Below are 14,463 nucleotides of genomic sequence, written 5' to 3' on the forward strand. Positions count from 1 at the left end.
AAGCTGGCGTGCCTCTGTTAAAGGCATAGCTTGACACTTATTTGTTGTGTTGACCAGAGTTCGATGAGATGATTGATACCACTCTCAACTCTGTACAGTAAATGTGAAGCTACAAATAGCTGCCTTTAGCTTAGCTTAGCTCAACTTAAAGACAGACTCAGCCAGGGCTAACTGGCAGCTGGTTTAGCTGCATATTTAGCGTCATGAAAGCAGTATCAATCATCTAAAATAAACATATTTCTCAAGATGTCCAATTTTCCTTTTGTGAAACTAAAGGAGAACGTCGCTGTTCCTATACCAATGCTTAAAAATTGTTTTAAATATTACCACCTTATGAAGGGTCAATACATCCAGTTAAGGCTGTTTTAATGTCTTTAGTAGCCTCATAAATGTGCGTGTGCTTAATGACACACGTCAAAGTGCAGAACTGTCGAGTGAAATGCTAATTCATAATGTGAAGAAGTGGCTTGAGGTCTATAAAGAGCTGATCTGAGCTGGAGTTTAACCTTAGAAGACCTTAACTGTCCTGAGAGATCCTCGCCAAAATACTACGTATTTGTTTGTGTGTGTGTGAGAGAGAGAGAGGGGGAGAGAGAGAGAGAGAGAGGGAGGGATTCCAGTGATGGAGACTGAAGTAAAAGTCAGGAGAGAGAAGAGAAAAAAAAGAGACAGAGCTTAGTGAAAAAAAAAAAAATCAAAGAATTGGAATAATTGGCATAATTCAAGGTGGCTGGGCACAGTCAGGGGGAGTGTCAGTGTTGGGCGAATCTTTTGCCATCCTCAAAGAGAGACGGTCTGCACAATTAGCCACACGAACTCTGACCCCGCTCAGAATAATTAATGAATAACAGAGGGGATAAAGACAAAAGGCGCAGAGCGGTCTGGTTGAGTGGCGAGCGAGGGTAATACATCAAAGAATGCCGTTAATTGGCCCTGTGGCTTTCATTCTTTGCCCTATTTCTTTCAATTCATTGACTCAAAATAATGGGTTCAGGTTCATTATCAACAGGTCGTAAGCCCTGGGAGTGCCAAAATTCAACAGGAGAGTCAGGGGTGTGCGTGAGCGAGTGTGTGTCGGCTTGCCAGCGCATGTGTACAGAAATGTGTGTGTGTGTGTGTGTAATGGCTTATCGTTCGCCTGGCCCTCCGAAGTCCTGACGACATCAATTCCACAAGGGAAAACTAAGAGTTGTATAGTTGGGTTGAGGAGAGAGCAACAGGCCGCGATTATAAAGATTTTTTTTGAATCGTGCAAGAGCGTAGAAATACAGTTTTCGTCACGGGTGTTTGTGAATGCTACAAGTGTCGCCACGATGCTGGAATATAACTGGTACGGACAGGTAAGTGAAACTGACACACCTACTCCTGCTATGATGCTTATACAACAAGATGATGGTTATACAATGCACGGCATACAATAATCAACTCATTATCCAATGTTGCAGACTTCCAAATATATTTCCATGCCTTCAAATCAAATTTCCAAACAATATGTTCCTGTCATGAGTTTGTGTCCTTTAGATAAAGAGCGCCATTGTGTCAGATAGCTGTAAAACAGACTATGACGACTCAAAAATGAAGAAGGCACCCATGTCAGATGTAGGGATGAGTAATTGTATGTTTAAAGGGCATTCGAGTCAATCAAATTAAAAAGGGTATGTAAACAATTCAATCCTGTAAATCCCTGTTTGAATGTGAATCACAGCACAGTGATTAAAAACTGATGACGTAATGAGCAAGGAATTACTGTAGTTATTACAGTACAGATGCTTGAAAATGATATAATGTTATTTTTAATAATATTTTAAAAATGGAAATAATGGAATACAGAAATAAAATACTCAAATATTTTAACTTTTTAAAAAGTGAGTCATGTTTTTTTTGGATTATTTAATTTGATTATTTATGTCTATCTGATTGAATTTTGTTCTTTTTGTTCAGTTAAAAAAACATGCATCTCCAAATTTGGTGATTAAGGACTGTAAATCATCTTATTTTGTATGTGGCGTACACTGTACATTTTAAAAGTTGACTTTACTTTAAAAAAAGTCAGTCAACCGTAACAAAGTGAAGTAGACCATTAAATTTAAGTTGTACGAGCTAAAACGCTTTAGCAGCTTAAAATTATTATTCTAAATTGATGTATTCTTAAAAAACAATTGCATTGTTTTACTGAACGGATGTGATTTGTGGACACTTACAGCAAAACATTAAACATTGTGATACACTGTAAAATCTGACAAATTCCCTCAAGATTACCTCAAAATGACCAAGTAAAGTTGACTTATAACTTTAAGTTGTTAAAACTTTTTAGTTCTTACAACTTAAGATAATGCTTTATAATAAAGTCCTTGAAACAAGCATTAATTAATAGTTAATAAGCCACTTATTGGACCTTATGAGATGCTTATTACCATTAATAATACTATATCAGGTTTAATAGCATAATTCACAAATGTATTATTGGTTTATATGACACTTAAAACTACTTATTAGAAACTTGTTAACTAGTTCAATGACTGCTTATCAATGTTAATAACATTCAGTAAAGCTAAATAAGGGTTAATAATAGCATAATTAATAATTTATTATTGGTTATAAGACACTTATAACTACTTTTAAGAAACTTGTTTAGAATTAATAGACTGCTTATCATTTTTAATATGATGCTTATTAACATAATAACATAATAATACTATAAGAGGGTTAATGATAGCATAATTATCGCATTTATTTTTGGTTAATAAGACACTTGTGACTACTTATTAGAACTTAAAAACAACGGAAATAAAAGCTTTATGAGCATCTCATAATTATTTGTATTGCATTACCCAACTTAAATTTAATAAATCAATTTCATTTTAACATTTAAAAATTTAAAGTATAGACAAAAACAAAGCAGACTTGTAGAAAAAAGTCAACTTTTTAAATCATACATTTGGTAAAACTGTGAAAAATTAAAAGGAACAAAATTCTAACTTTACTGTTGATGTTAATGCTGCAGCCTTTAATCACTCCTGAAGAAGCACTGAGTCGAAAACTCAACAGAATTTTCTCATAACACGCATCACAGTCCAAATATGTCATTAAGTCTTTACCTTTCACATTTTCACACCTCTAGCCAGCATTCTCATTAGCTCTTTGGGATCGCATCTGGAAAGGTTTAAGGATTTATGCACTCAAGGGTCTGTTATGTATTTACCATTAACCCTTTTAATCCTACTACCTTGTATGATACCAGGTATTGGGATTAAAACACCAGGTCCTGGCGAAAACCTCAGGTCATGTGAAATCACTCCCGCTCACGTACAGAACCAGACACGGCATTAAAGAGCAAGGGTTGGGGGGTGGGGGGGTGGCTAACTCAATAACCGTAACTTTGTCTACTCCCGACACGTGATTTTGTGAGAAATACCTTGTTACACAAGCTGAAATATTCCAGCCATCCCTCTGGCCGACCACAACATGGTTCTTTCTCTCTGCCGGTCCTTTAATTGCCGTACGAAAGGTTTCCCATACCTGGGTGAGCCATGTCAAGCAATTAATACCCTGAAATGCGCCTTTTAAGTGAGTCTTTTGGTCTCTGGGGCTCCCCATTGTGATGAAACGATCGGTGTCGTCTCACGTTAGCCTCGCACAGGTGCCTCCTCTGCCTGCACATCAGATCATTAACATAACCAGAGATGGAGAGAGAGAGACTGATATAGATAAAGAGATAGACAGAGAGGGAGTGAGATAAGGCGAAGACAGAGGGAGAGAAAAAAAAAGTGGCAGGGGAAAATCAAGAGCATTAGCTTTGGTGGGAGTTGCTTCAAGTCTTTCCGAAAGCACAGAATGCACTCATGACCTCTGGATAGTTCTGGCTCGCACACAAAAAATGAAGAGGGGTGCTAATGTAGGCTTTGCTAACTCTACTCGCAATTTGCAACAGCTCAAATGCATTAAGGATCAAAGGATTTTCACTTTTTTAGCCCAGGAAGTACAAATCCTATTTATGCTTACTGACAACCATTTTTCGCAAATGTTGCACGGCAGGTAAAAGGATGGTACGCTGAAGATTCTTGTTTAGTGGTGCGTTCAGTGACGCTCTGAGATCCAAGGTTTCAGTGCATTATGTTCAAAAATGAAAAGAAAATCAAACCCAGGAGACAAAAAATTCAGATAAACTGTTTTTTTCTTGCATAAGTAAATGTTGTTAGGCGGATATTTAAAATTGTTTCTCCTCACAACCACATTACCCCACAAAGATATTATAACTTTTACGTACAATGACGTATACAGTAACTGCTGAAATAAACTGAGACCAATGTCTGTTTAGAAGGTAAGATCTCAATCTAAAAACGAATGGTAAGCTGCAACGTAAAGTATCTACAAGTTGTTTGCATGCATAACCATCAGCAATCCTTTAAACCCCCAAGCACTGTAGCAAGCTGTTCACACTTCTGTGCACGTTTTATTGCTCAAACACACTGAGAAGAAAGTAATCAGTAGAGTATTAATAACAGAATTATAACAAAGTTTCATGGTAATTTTTGGTTCACTGATGAGATCTGTCATTGTGAAAACTTCACAGACAGCGGGGTGAAAAAAAACAGTAAAGCGACATTGGTTTCAGTTCACGCATGCATTGTCAACGCATAAGTCGAAGAAATGCAACGCATGCTTGAACACTGACACTGGTGGGAGCAGAGGAGAGCGAGCAGTGACAGAGAAGTAAGAGCTGAAATAAGTATGTTTAATTAAAAGGACCCCCTAAATGTTTAAAATGTTTAAACCTCACTGCCTGTACAGAATGATGTATGAGCAGAGACTGATGCGAGGAAGCTGTTCTCACATTCATCTGCTGAGGGAGGAGAGGTTCTCCGTGCCCACCTTCAATCTAACTCCAACATGAGTACATGCAAGATGATTTGTAACATCAGCGCAAGTTTGGAAACCAATCATGTTCCGGGATGCAACTCGCACAAGTTTGAGTTTATGCTCCCAAATTGGACATTTCAGTGAAGTGACAGACCTCATCTGACCAGCAGTTAAACTTTAACTTGATAAAAAAATATTTGCACATTCATAGATTCTGGAAATTTCAATTAGGGGAAAAGGAAGAAGATGCAATTTTAAGAAATGTTTAAACTTTATTTTGGGGAACATATTAAACAGATCAGACATGGTTTTTGTATTAATAGAAGAGTATTTTTGTGTCTTCAAACATGTCTGAATGAAGTCTTTATACGAATTGGCATGTCATGCTACTGTAACTGTATTAGACTTTAATTGTCCACATATCTTATTCATAATCTTAAACACTCAATGTCAAAAGTATTAAGTACATCGTCCATGACACTGAGGGAGGAGACAGTGGTGGCACAGGACTTTTAAACCAGAGGCCAAGGTAACATTGGAAAGTTTGTGGGCTAATGTGGTTGAAGGCAACTTTTCTTCATGCCCAATGTCGATTGTTTTTAACATTCTCGCTTTGGCAACTACAATGGTGAGGTCAGGTGTTGGTTGTTAGGTAGTGGTGATGGCAAATAAGTGAGAAAAGTTTTCTGAGTCTAATGTCCAACTCGTCACATACTGGCGGTTTGGGATTGTAGGTTGGGTCGGTCGCCATCCCAAAGCGTCTTTGACGAGTTGGAAATGAGGCTCAAAAATCAACTTTCCTTATTAATAGGACCTTTATGGTATTGTTAAGGTTGGGAAACTAAAACACTTGGTCAGGGATAGGAAACAATTTAAGTTAAGGATAACCTTGGAAGCATGAAAGTCAGACTCTTACTCAAACTGGTACTTTTTTCCTCTGTGTTTTGGACCGGCATCCCACATGTTGCGAGGTTTAGACGATTTAAACACTTGTGTTGTAGGTGATGTGTGGTTGCTTTATCGTGTATGGGTGTTCAAACCAAACATGCACATTGAATTCTGTGTTCAAATCATTTGAGTACAATATGTAGAGCTCACATAGGTCCAGTTCTGATTTGACTGGTGCAGCTGTTCAGCTTTGGTGAATCTTATTTGGGCAAAAAAGAAGTGGCTGGCATGTGCATCGGAGGAGGCACATGGTAGTCTACAACAGCGAATTAGAAATGATAAGAGAAAACTCAGTAACACACTTGGAACTGGCGCTGATTAAATGATGCAGAAACTAAATTGAACTCAGGCACAGCTAATTACCCAAATTTACCCAAGACTGGCAATTGGAGTGATGACAGAGGATGGCTGGCGGAGTTGCATGATCCAATAAACTAACCGGAAAATAAATTTTGAAAAAATTCATCTTGATTATATTACCATAAAAGGAAAAAAAGGAAGATTTATTGGCCCCAATAGCAAACAAATTTGGGAAGATTTTAAGCAGAGATCTGTCAGTAGTTTAAGACTGCTAGCTGCACTTTGTATTTAGAGAACTGCATCCATGTGGAGTTAAGATTTCTCATGGGAGAGACCGATTCAAGCTATTAAATAAGAACTATGTTGTCATGACATGGATGCAAGACTGTATACAAACTGAACAAACCTGCATGTGACCCTTCACTCCCTTCACTTTCATTCTCGGTCTTCCTCTCATGCACTGCTGGGAAGAGGAGCACTGCCTCCCTTTGTCTCAGAGGCTCACTCGTTCAAACGGCAGGGGCACGAAGATGCACAAAGATAGCCGAACAGAGCGAACAAACAGCTCTTTGTCCCGGGCACAAACCATACATTATTATTTCTGGCAGGGTCAGAGTTGATTTAATTTTCTGCTTAGTTCTTATTAAACAGCTATTGCATTATCTAATTTCCCAAAATCAAGTTAAGGGGTGGGAGGGAGATCAATATATCTCCACCAAAAGCTTTTGAACAGTGGCTGGCAGATTTAGCCCACAAATGCACTTTATGTATGTAGGAGTAGGATCCTCTTTTTGATGCCATGTTAAGCTTCAAAGGTCAGAGGAACTGCGTTGAAATATGTTAAAACTCATTCAATTTCCCAGAAGTGAATCTCATGAAAAGTAATTTTTATTAGTTCTCTTATTTATGTGAAAATAAGTACATTCTAAGAAAATATAAAGACCCGCTCAAATTTCGGAAATCGCTCACAATTCACTGTTGACTGTAGTGACTCCCATGATTGCCGAGCAGTGCAGTGGCTCCATTAATTTGAAAAACTGAAAATATGATTTGATTATAAAATACTTCCTTGTATTGAGTCAGATGTACCAGCTGACCACAAGGCTACATGCTGTGATGGAGAGCCAGCCAAAGTTAACTAACAGTAATAGATAATGGTTGAAACAGTTAGCTAAATGTAATGGATAGGCTTTACTGTGAAATGGCAAAAAGTAATCCTTTCAGTAAAGGGTAAATGGTTTAAGAAAATAGCAGAAAGGAGTTTAACAGTTGAAATACAGTAGTTGGCTTAAAGTCAATGATAATTGGTTAAAGTAACCGATACAGTAAATGGTTAAAATAAATACCGGTCGGCCTAGCTAGCTAAAAGTAGCCTAAACGGTTAAAGTAGTTAGCCTAAAGGAAATAATACTTGGTTAAAAAGATTAAAGTAATAGATACACTGTTTAAATAAAAAGCTAGCTAGAAGTAGACTAATGGATAAATAGTCGGCTCAAGTAAATGATCATTTTTAAAAAGCTCAGAACATTGAAATGGTTTAATTAAATAGCTTAACACAATGGAAACACATTTGAAGTAGTTAGCTAAAAGGAGGCTAATAAACAAAGTTGGTAGTTAGCAAAAGTCAACGATAACTGGTTAAATAGCTTGTGGATAAATGGTTATAGCTAAACTTAGTAGTGGTCAAAGGCCATGTTGTAGTTTTGTTGAAATGTGGACTCAACTTAGCCCACAATGTATTGTAAAAAGATGAACATTTACTTTGTCCTACCCAGAGCTGACCACCTTGATGCAATGACAAAAAAGGCCCATTTCAACAACTTCAACGGATAGAATAAATAACTAGGTTTTCTGAAATTCCCATCTGATGCACTATTATTCTCTATTGTACAAATACATTAACTTTCCTACCAGTTGTATGGGAAACAGTGGAAATAGTGGCTTTCAACAACAACAAGTGGAAACACTGCAGGTATTGTTGAGAGTAACTTATTTCGACGTACACATTTTTTGTTAAACAAAATGAAAGAGTGTTGGGAAGAGTGTTTCGTCACAGGGGCAACCCTGTATAAAATGTAAGCAACAGGCGACTGCTGAATGACTAATTTTAGACATGCAATACAAACTGAGCCTAAAGAAATTGGACTTGTAACTGCTTGTAACAGTGTAACTTCAGTCTATTATGTATGATACACTCAGACGTCAGCGTTAACAAATACAGAATCAGCCACTTTCTTGTTACATCATGTTGTATAATATTTTTATTGAGTTACAATACTATTTCCTGACTTTATCGGGCTCTAATAGGTTACTCTGAACTAAATTAATTAAGTTTGGAAAAACTTCCTCTCGTTCTAGAGAAATGTTTATTTTTGCCTTTTCTGGTTTTGTTTGCAATCTCCTTTCTCTGTAACACAGTTACATTATTAGATATCTTTCTTATATTATTAGCCATTTCATCTCTTTTATTGAGAGCGTTCAGACTATTATTTTTTGCCATGTTCTTTGTTCAGGTTTCTCCGTGCTCGTCTGAACACACCTCAGTTCAACAGGTGTGTTAAATACAGATCATTTTGTGCCATCAGAATTACTTTTTCAGTAAGTCATGGTCGAATATTCAACTCACCTTAGAGCTTGAGTCCTCCAGCCTCCTCGGTGAACAGAGGAAACAATGAGCTATTGGTTCTCCTCATAAGGTCAAAGCTTGATTTAATTTTCTACTTAGATCTCATTAAACAGCTCTTGCATTATTTAATTTCCCACAATCAAGTTAGGGGAGGGGGGAGGGGGTCAATATATATCTGATTCATCTCTTTTATTGAGTCTTGCTCATTCATTCTTGTAAGTTCTCAGCTTCAGTCTGGACAATTCCATCAGATCATGTTTACTTTACAATCAGTGGGTCCTTTTCCAGAAAAGAAAGAGCACTTACTTTGTATACAACCATTGTCTGGACTGTGATGATTTCATACTAATGGCTTTTAACTACACTTGGCACTTGTTTACATCACTGTGGACTTGTACACTGGAATTAGACTAATATGGCTGTATAAAGTCTGAACGTGTTTTTTTTTTAACACATCAGACTCAATATGTCAGATACAAGCGTCCCTTCTTTTAAACTAAAATCTTGTGAGACATGCCATGGAAGAATGATTTCCATACAGTGCAGTCGACCTGAGGTTTTTGGCTGCAAATGCCTTAAATGCTCTAACTGTTACAGACATAACTAGCCCATACAGTTTTGTGTGGACATTTTACTGACTTAAATCATTTTACTCTTATCCGAATAAGTGCAAAGAGGACAAAGAGTCAGAACAGTGGATCATGACTCTGGTGTCACAGCTCATCTCAGCTTTTTTGTTTCTTTTTTGTTATCAGTTGTTGGTATTTTTCATATTGGTATTTCTTGTCTTTTGTTCTACTTATGTCTGTAATCTACATCTGTTTGTATGTGAATTTGATTTAGACATTACATCCACAGTATATCATATTATGTACTGCACGTGTACAACTCCAAAACCGATTGCATTAGTGCAGTAAAGCAGCTCTGCATGTATAACCTTGACATCCTCCAGCTGGAGTAAACAGTAAGTGTATTTAGACTGCATTTGACATGCATTCTTTTTAAGGGGGCTCTCTTATGAAAGCAAAGGTGCATTGAGTCAAAGTTCATGGGTTTCTTTAGCGAGCGTAACATGGATGTCTTTCTCTGTGCACTGAGCATTTTGTCTTTAGGCTGTTGCCCAGGCTTGAAAGGCTTTTACTTTGGTGAGCTGGGATTGTCTCACAATCAATCATGTGCATAATTTTAATAAGACTTCATCTTCGTAGTTATAGTCGGAGCCCACCGGGGCTTCTTTTCACTGTCTGCCAAAGTGAGAGATTAAAGTTGTCTACAGTACAGCTTTCTGACATCATTCAGAGAGGCAATGCTAACAACCGGTCTATCCTGTTCTAGCTCACTGGACAGTGAGGGTCAAGGATGAGGTGCCCCTTTCAGGACCACAACCACTACACAGCAGTTTACCCACAATCCTTCACTCTGTCTTGCTCAGCAGCTTTGCAGCTGGGTCTTTGATCTGCCTTGAAAGATTAGATCCCATTTTCCTGTATTTACTTGAATGCATCCTTTTATCACTGTAAATCCCAATTTTTTTCTGATTTAACTTCAGTCGAAAAATGACACGCACCTTTTGTCAGCTTTAAAGCCCTCCAACAGAAGTGTTTTGGGCACAAACCAGACAGTGGTATGTGATTATGTTTACTTTAAGAAGGTGGTAAAATTGACTAAAGGGCTAAAGAACACAAAGTGACTTAGGCACACCAATGTAGACGTCTAAAACAAAGACCACTAGCTACACTACAAGCATAAGCAGATTTCAGGGGGGGACAGAAAAACACAGCGTTGTCCCTCTCAATAGCATTATAAACATGTCATTTTAAATAATATTATAATATGCAATGAACACACTTGTGCAAATTGTAGACACAAAACAATGTGTTTTTTAATTTTCCTCCACACACATTAGCACAGGTACACGTGTTTGTGGATCAGTCTATGGGAGTGTGTTGTTGGTGGTGGCTGACCTCTAGTAAGTGGCTACTTTGCAAAACTTAACCTAAAACTAAAGATGTTTCTGACATTTTTATTCAATTCTGCCACTCAATAGATCAAAACAAATGTACAGCTGTAACCAGACTGCACTCAGTGTAGTCTATTACCTCTGTATGCTCTTGTTGAATGACTCGAGGTCAAATGACTTAACTGCTTCCAGTTTTCCCTCATTTCCAATCGCTCAAAGGTCCTGTCCATCCTCAGGTGTGATGAAACATGTTAACACGTCATCATGTGATGTTAAGTTTTTTACATTGGTGTTAGCGAACGAGCACTTAGCATAGATGGGGGTTCGCCACTGCATGGTAAGAATATGTCCAAAAGAGCAAAAGTTTTGGTAACAGCATACCGGTGAATTATCGGGTCAGACGTCAGAGTATATCATTCGTGACGATGCTGGTGCACCTGAACACACTCGCTAGTTCAGGTGGCGTACTGTACATACAGTTCCACAGTCTAATCTGACAACGTGACATCGAAAACATATGCAAGGAGCTAATGTTTATCAGTTTTGTGTATGAGTCTCTGTGAAGGACTGTGTGCATGAACAGTATGTATTGGGTCTACAGTCCCTCAGGTGTTCCTGTGAACAAGCTCCTTTTCACTACTCACAGAGCGCTGTAACTGATTTAGCGGCAAAAATTATATTATTCCATTTCGACTAATTACATCTCCTCTGTACTGGCGGTGAGGACAGGCTGCACTGCATCCTCCTCTTCATCTCTCTCCTCTCTCTCTCTCTCTCTCTCTCTCTCTCACTCGGCTTTATGAAGCCCTTCACTTGACTGAAACTGTAATGTAATGTAATGTTTGTAAATTAGTCCATAAATGAGTTATGAGTCTGAAAACGATGAAGTAAATGAGTCCGTAACTAAATAGAGAGACTTTGTTAGGATACTTTGGTAAGTTATTCAAGGAATGTGTCCTCATGTACTTCACATATTTTTGAGCATTTTTAGCTTTCGCACTGATACAATATCTCAAACTGCTAGTACTCCTTTTTAAATTTAAGTTTGCTTACTAAGTTGTACTAAGTACCAAGCAGCTGAGGAACGTTACCTTTTAAAGATTTACTATTTGCCACAGTCGCTTGAGAACAGTAATGAATATCACCACTGCAAGAGAAATGTTTATTGCGATGCAGGAAATGCATTTCAATTCTCTGTTAGGCTTCATAGGGGCACTGTGTGGGTTTGGAGAAGAAATTCAAACTCAGAATTTTAATATTTATAATATTAACGAGGTAATAATACAAACTCAATTTTTTCCATAACTGAATAAAGAAGCTGTTCTCAGAGGAAAATAAGGTCCCCAGAACACTGTTTGAGTCTAGAAAGTTGGCAGAGTCCGCCACATATAAACAAAGAGTTTGTTATTTAAAAAAATCAGTCAATGAAGATCTTTCCCTTCTTAAAATTACTTCCCCAAAAGTACATAGTGCACTTTTTAATATGTACCCAACGTTCTTCGGTAAGAAATGTTTGATCCGTCAAATCACATTTGTTTAAAATCAGAACTCTTCTGGGTAATGAAGTCATTTGAGCTTTAATTATTTTCCACACACTGCTGTGGAGGCAGACCACTTTCATAAATTCAATATTTCATCAAGGTAACAAGCACACACTCACACACATAGTTTCATGTGTAATCCAGTTAAAATGGCTGTAATATTTAATTCATATGAGAATCATTAAAAGTGCAGTGGTGCCGTGTCCATTATGCATTCCTTTTCTAGCAGGATAAAACAGTCCTCAGATGTGGGAGCTGCACTTTGAAGTGTTGTCTCAGAAGCAGGCCAGCTCTTACAGGAAGTCCCTGATGTTTTAAACATGCCATGCAGGGGGACTAACAAAGGTGAGTGGCTTGCCCCAAGACGAGCCAAAAATGGCCAGCCAGGAATTTTGGCTAGATCTGAAAGACTGCGTGCAGACATCAGACATCAAATCAACAAGAAGCAGACAAATATACACATGGGTAATGGTCAAGTAAGAATACAAATAGACACATAGACACAGGCACTCGCACAAAGACACAGCAGACATGAAGAGTATGTGTCTTGTTGACCTTCAAAAAGCAGCAAAATGACTTCGACACAGCAGCATAAATAATGCTCGTCCGTACAGCTGACTGAGAATGTACAGGCTATTAATCTGTTTGGTTATAATGAGAGCTCATTTTTGCACGGAGCTGCTTCAAGACCGGCATTCTCCTTTTAAAGAAGTGATCCAGCATGGACACGTGTGGGACAAATTGCAATTTAACAGCTCGGCGGAGACACTGGCTTATTGTGCGTTAGTGTTACAATGATTCTTTAAAAACATAACATGGACTGGCCTGATCTAACTAAATTATTGTGATTCGATTTGCCTTATTACATTTAAGACCCTCTATTTAAGTTCTGACGTGTCAAAATATACAAAACCTCAAGTTAATGTTTGCAATAATCCCCGATTCAGCTTAGGGGAATAAAACTGTAGTTCTCCCTGGATATGACTACAAACGAGCATCATTCTGTGTTAGCACTGCTGGGAGACAATCAATGTCTTATTTTCATCTTATTTTGATTATTGATTAACTGTAAATAAATAGGACCTGATGTTAAACATCAGATAGAAGCATTTTAGTTTTATGCAACTCACTATGGGAGGGGGTGTACTCGCAAGAGGGCTGGCCAGTGGTTGTATCCCTTGGAGGCGCCACTGCCGTAAGGAGCTGTTGACATTTGTGACATGTGTGAGAAATATAAAAAGAAGTTTATTGCTTGTCTATGCACCAACATTACGTATCCATGTCACGTTTATTCATTTCTTATTAAACCTACCCAGTTTGGCCAAATCAATACTCTCGGTTACATTGGTGGCAGCGGCGTTTCTTTTGTCTGTGTTTTTTCTTTTTCAATCCAGCCGTTGTTATTTGCGTTTTTGTAGCTTACCTTCCTCAGTATGGCTAGCCGACTAACTTTGTTTCAAGCTAGCTGAAAGCAGCTAAGTTACTAGTTAGTTAAGATATGTGGCGGGGTCGCGAAGACCCGGCAGGGGATGTGAGACTTGATCTGACTTCCTTCGCTGGTGAGGGGAGTTTTCTCTGCTTGTAAGAGTGACTGTGTGATACTACATGACAGTGGTGTATTAAAGAGCAACACATCCCCCAACTCCCAAAAAAGATGCCATTGTATTAATGTTGAAACATGGACAGGCTCATATGTTAATTTGGTGAACACTGCCAAACCCCCGTTCAAGCAAAACAGGACAAAAAGCTGTCCGAGTTTACTTTAACAGAAACATTAACCTGCGTAGGATTTACTTTCCTGTACTTAATATCTTCTTGGCTTCTGATTTAGCGGTTTGTTTTTTTAATACCTAAAGGTTGGGACCAGAGGGAGGATTTGCGCTGACCTCGTCCAGTTTTGCTGTGTCTAGGAATTCTCTCAGAGACATTCTGGGAAGGCCTGTTGTGGCCTGACAGTGACTGGAACATGATAACAACTTTGTGCGAATGCACATCTGTGTGTTTGAGCACATTTGCACACATACAAAGATTACGTTTCTGTCCGTTTCCCAAAGTTGGTGTGCAGCTTGATGGTTAAAAAGCCTTCCAAGGGAAGTGGGTGTCGTGAAGATAACCTGGGAGAATGTGCTGAGCTGGGCTGGATGTTCTGCAGGAAGGAAAAGTGTGGTGATCCACAAGCAGGAACTCACATTCTGTCAACTTACTACACCCCTATACACACACACACA

The sequence above is a fragment of the Pagrus pagrus genome (genome assembly GCF_965226575.1).
Source record: "Pagrus pagrus genome assembly, chromosome: 23".
Taxonomy (NCBI): domain Eukaryota; kingdom Metazoa; phylum Chordata; class Actinopteri; order Spariformes; family Sparidae; genus Pagrus; species Pagrus pagrus.